Source organism: Ascaphus truei, chromosome 1 (genome assembly GCF_040206685.1).
Source record: "Ascaphus truei isolate aAscTru1 chromosome 1, aAscTru1.hap1, whole genome shotgun sequence".
NCBI classification, from domain to species: Eukaryota; Metazoa; Chordata; class Amphibia; order Anura; family Ascaphidae; genus Ascaphus; species Ascaphus truei.
This window is the reverse complement of record NC_134483.1, coordinates 154782804-154788753: the sequence shown is the minus strand read 5'-3', so window position 1 is coordinate 154788753 and position 5950 is coordinate 154782804. Positions and strand designations below refer to the sequence as shown.

Sequence of the window (5950 nt, the reverse complement as noted above, 5' to 3'; positions counted from 1 at the left end):
ACCATTAGAGTAAAACTTGTACTTTTGTTTTTCCTCAGAAAAGAAAACTTTGTCATCTCATGCGGAAAACGGCAAATGGAGAGATTTTGATGGATAATATCGCTTTGTGTAACAATGCTTGCACATTGCTGAATCGGATTAAAAAAACCACGTACAAGATTCTACAGTTTAGTGGCCGTTGTTATTGATTAGGATAGAATACTGTAACTGAGAGCTTCATAGAAAACCTGAAACAGTATGCTGTTGTTTTCAGACCGTATACAATACTTTTTTATATACAGTATACTGTATAATAAACCCGAAAAATAAAAAATATGCATTTATTCTACATGTATTCCAGTACATATGTGTATTCTATACCCGTACATCATGTATTGTTTTAATACTCTTGTGATGTACAGTACTGAGCATGCCTACAGTATACAGTACAGTATATTCTAGAAACACTGTATTTTGTTACAGTATAAAAGGAGACAATGGAACAATTTTAAACAAATCAACATTTTCTTTTATTGGTGGAGTAAGTACAAAAACATTTACAGGTAAACCTCGTTATAACGCGCCTCGTTATACCACGATTCGGTTATAACGCGGTTTCACGTGGGTCCCGTTTTTTTTTTTTTGCACACTGCACACATTGCACACACTGCTCACTGCACACACACTGCTCACACTGACACACACTGCACACACTGACACAAAATGCACACACACATTGCTCATTGCTCACACTGCACACACTGCACACTGCACACACACTGCTCACACTGACACACACTGCACACTGCACACACACTTCTCATTGCTCACACTGCACACACACTGCACACTGCACACACACTGCTCATTGCTCACACTGCACACACTGCACACTGCACACACACTGCTCATTGCTCACACTGCACACACACTGCTCATTGCTCACACTGCACACACTGCACACTGCACACACACTGCTCATTGCTCACACTGCACACACTGCACACTGCACACACACTGCTCATTGCTCACACTGCACACTGCACACACACTGCTCACACTGACACACACTGCTCATTGCTCACACTGACACACACTGCACACTACAAACACACTGCTCATTGCTCACACTGCACACACTGCACACTGCACACTGCACACACACTGCTCATTGCTCACACTGACACACACTGCACACTGCACACACACTGCTCATTGCTCACACTGCACACACTGCACACTGCACACACACTGCTCACACTGACACACACTGCTCATTGCTCACACTACACACACGGCACACTGCACACACACACTCACTGCACACACACTGCACACACTCACTGCACACAGCTCTCACAATTCACTCACATGTCAGCAGCCCACCAGCCCATTTTTCACATGTCAGCAGCCCGTTTTTCACATGTCAGCAGCCCCCGTTTTTCACATGTCAGCAGCCCCCATTTTTCACACACACACACACACACACACACACACACACACACACACACACACACACACACACACACACACACACACACACACACACACACACACACACACACACACACACCACCTCTTGCAGCAGCAGCAGATCTGGCTGGGAGGACACACGCTGCAGTAGCAGATCTGGTAGGAAATACACTCACACACGCTGCAGTAGCAGATCTGGCTGGGAAGACACAGACACACGTTGCCGCGCACCGCAAAACCAGGGGGCTGGGAGGGAGAGGGAGGGGGCTGGGAGGGAGAGGGTGGGGGCTGGGAGGGAGAGGGAGGAGGGATGAATCGCCGCCCTTTTTTAAAAACTTTTTTTTATTTATTTATTTAATTAACTTCCTCCCTCCCGATCAGGCGCGCGGCGGCCATTTTTTTTAAAAATTAGCGCGAACCCGTTACTAACGCGGTGGTCCTGAGGACAGCGTTATAACGGTGTTTACCTGTATTTTCAAATACAATTTAAAAACATTTAAAGTGTACAGCAATTCAAAACATTAATAGGCCTGCACAACTCCAGTCCTCGAGGGCCGCAAACAGGCCCAGTTTTCAGGAAACCTTGAAAACTGGGCCTTTTTGTGGCCCACGAGGACTGGAATTGTGCAGGTCTTGTGTAAGTAAAAACATTTCTTTATTAATAAAATTTAAAACACACAACATCTCCTTTATTAAAGTACAGAAAGTCAAAATATTTACAGTAGGATGGTGTACAGTACAGTAAGTCAAGCCTGCACAACTCCAGTCTTCGAGGGCCGCAAACAAGCCCGGTTTTATCCTGAAAACCGGGCCTGTTTGCAGCCCTTGAGAACTGGAGTTGTGCAGGTCTTGTGTAAGTTTAACATAGACAGAGGATGAGACACGCGATCAATATCAATGGTAATAGAGGTGGGGTACTTAGCTGCCGGTGCGCTTCTCCTGGGGAGCTCCTGTAGTCCCAAATGTTCCAGTACAAAGAAGAAGAAGCAGGCACACGGTCTTACTCAAAAGGAGGTTTAATATGCCATAAAGTCCAATGTTTCGGCAGTCAAATACTGCCTTTCTCAAGGTGAAGGCTACCAAACACAAGAAAACCGTCAAAATATATACCACCCCCCTGATACTCACCCCTCCCCGCTCTGCCACATAACCAGGATGCTGACGCCCACCTGATGACGTCAGAGCGACCATATGGCGCCCCCTAGTGACGTCAGAAATCTAGGTCTAAATCCCGGCAATACAGCATGGAGCTGTCTTGCAGGACTGCAGCCACAGCCACACCTCTCCCCAGACTGAACACTCCCCCATGATGATGTCAGCGTGACCCGGCCATCAGGGGGGGGGGGGGGAAGAGGGGTGTGTGCACCAATCAAGGCTGTACTCACAGGGCTGGACAAAGATGTATCCGTCGCCATGGGATCAGTGTCAGAGCAGAGAGGAGTGAGACACTCCTACAAATCACCCTGAAAGTGTAAATAAACCACACACCAAAATATTAATAAAGCATATGTGCACAAAACTAATACAGCAATATACTATTAAAAACATGTGACTGTATACTGCTGATGACATCAGTATAATCCTGCAAAGTTACAGTGAAATGCCACATAAGAATATGCAGTACGTCAGTATTTAGAATATACTAGTGTGTATACCTAGGTCAGAAATTGGTACACACAACCAGGGGGGAGGGGGGAAAGGGGAGGGGCTGAGGGGAAGGGAGGGGAAGAAACAAGGGAAAAAACACACAAAAAGGATAATCTTCCCAACAGGTAAGTGCAGAGTCCATGGATGGTGCAAGATCAAATATGCCTGTAGAAAGAAAAAAAATTACCTTCTATTAAGGAAGCATTTTAAATTCTGTTGCTCATTAAGACCCATACCATTGCTGGTATTTAAAGCATGTATCCAGAATGCTTCACGTCTCAATAAAAAAGTCTCTCTATCTGGAGTGCCTTGTCTAGGTGCTACTGACTCAATACCCATGATGCGTAAAGAGGCAACATTATGATTGTGTTCCACACAGTGTTGCACAAGAATAGAAGGATCCGTACCTTTTCGAATTACACTTTTATGTTCAATGAACCTTGTTTTTAACATTCTTATATACCCACATAAAGAAGACCACATGGACACTTTATTATGTACACTACAAATTCAGATCTACATGTGATTCTATTTTTGATTTTTATGATCCTTCCGCTGTGGGGGTGACTGAATTGACTATCGGTAGTCAGACTGTTACAGACCGAGCAGCTCATGCATCTAAAGTTACCCGGTCTGCCACCTTCCAGAAAATGAGGAGTTCTGTAGTTACCCTCATTATCTGCATGTATCAGGCTATCCGCCAGATTCCTCCCTCTTTTGAATGCCACCATTGGTGGTACACAGCAACACTCAGATAATATATCATCATTTTGCAAAATATGCCAGTGTTTAAGAATGATAGATTTAATAAAACCACCGGCTTGACTGTACGTGGTGGTAAATACAAGCCTGTCCTCCTTCTTATTTTTGGTAGCACTTACCTCTTTATCCAGTGCCCGGTCTAACACTGCAGGAGGATATCCCCTAGCCAGGAATCTACTACGTAGTTCTCCAATAGCTGGTTCAATATTATCCTTCCTGCTCGTGATTTTGCAGACCCGGACTTTCTGTGAAAAAGGTAATGCATCAATAAGAGAAGGAGGATGATGGTTATCTGCCCTTAAAATGGCATTTCTGTCTGTATCCTTTCTAAAAAGATCAGTATGTAACTCCCCATTAGTCTGTGTTATGAGGACATCTAAAAAAGAGAGTTGCTGTGTACTCCATGTATTAGTGAGGCGGACCGGTGAATGGAGACCATTAAGATACTCAAAACAAGATAGCAGCTGATCCTCCGTACCTGTCCATATGAAAAACAGATCATCAATAGATCTCTAATAGCTTTTAATATGCACAAAAAAGTCTGATTTGTAGATGTACTGCTCTTCGAAATGTGTCATGTATATGTTGGCATAAGCAGGGGCCATATTACTGCCCATTGCTGTCCCCTTAATCTGCAGGAAGAAATCACTCTCAAATCTAAAATAATTTTTATAGAGAATGAAATGTAAAATGAGCATAATGTATTCAATTGGAACAGTATCACTATAATGGCGAATGAGGGCGGCCTTGATTATCTCAAGACCTTCAACATGGGGGATTATTGTGTAAAGGCTAGACACATCTAAACTAACCAGAATATGATTAGTCCCATCACCAGGTGTGTTTTTTAATTTGTCAAGGAAATCAGACGTGTCTTTGATGTATGACTTGGCTGTCTGTGCTATAGGTTGTAGAAATGTGTCTAAAAATTTTGTATGGGGTTGATTTAATGAATTAATAGCAGCTATAATAGGCCACCCCGGGGGATTGTTTAAATTATTGTGTATTTTGGGCAAGGTATAGAAAATAGGGCATTTAGGATGCAACATAGTTAGAAACTCAGATTCAGGCTCTGTTATCCATCGGTTATTAACCTCCATTTGGATAATTTCCCTAATTTTTCTCGCATAATTGAAGGTAGGGTCCCTATCCAATTTAATGTAGCAGTTAATGTCACTCAGTTGTCTGGTGGCTTCAGCCTTATAATCTGAGTAATTCTGCACTACTAGGGTACCCCCCCTTGTCCGCACGCTTAAAAATAATGTCATTATTATTAGTCAACATTTTTAATGCTTCCTTTTCCTGAACAGATATATTGTATGTAGCCCTATGTTTGATTTTTTTTGTACCTTGCAATGTCCGCCTTAACCAGTCGTATATATATGTGCTGACTGATTGATTTTGAAATGTTGGGACAAAAGTGGATTTGAGCTTGCACATTTTGGTACCTTGATAAGAAGCCGAATTATCTGTCCCTTGCTGGTCAGTGGCCAAATTAACTGTCCCTTGTTGTTCCATAGGAGGATTACCTGTCCCTGGTTGGATATTGGAATGCACCGATTCTGTAGACCTGTTAGAAAAAAACGATTTAAGGTTTAATACACGTTCAAATTTAAATAGGTCAACCTCCAAATCAAAATCATTAAACAATGTAGTAGGTAAATATGATGGCCCCCTAGCTAAGACAGACATTTCACATTGATTAAGAGTGTAATCAGAGAGATTAACAACCAAGGTGTCCATACTCATTTCTGCTCCGTTGTACGTAGGGGATAGGGTAATCTTCCCTTTCCCCCGGCCCCCGCGTCTAATTTTCCTTTTCCTTTCTCCTTGTCCTTGGATTGGCCTAAAAAAGGGGCGGACTTTGGCCTCTCTGACGTTCTGTTGAGGAATGGGCTTCAGAGTCACTGGTGTGGGCTTCTTGGACTCCATGTGGTGCTCTCCCTCTTTGGTTCTTGCGTTGTTTGGGGTCTTGCTTCAGCCACGGGTATACTCTTCCGTCTTTATAAAAATCCAAAGAAAAAACTGTCTTGCGCTTCAGTGGTCAGTAGTGGCACCTATGGTGTCAAAGTATTAATATGGGGATGAA

General features: G+C 43.2%; 1 long non-coding RNA gene across 1 annotated transcript; it reads right to left on the bottom strand.

Annotated features, from left to right (window-relative positions):
- Positions 1-3149: 3149 nt before the first annotated feature.
- On the bottom strand, positions 3150-5433 carry LOC142469833 (uncharacterized). Its single transcript, XR_012789104.1, has 3 exons — positions 5310-5433; positions 3981-4106; positions 3150-3264 (listed from the first exon to the last, which is right to left on the bottom strand). It is a non-coding gene; the product is annotated as an uncharacterized LOC142469833 (long non-coding RNA).
- Between the last annotated feature and the right edge of the window lie 517 nt (positions 5434-5950).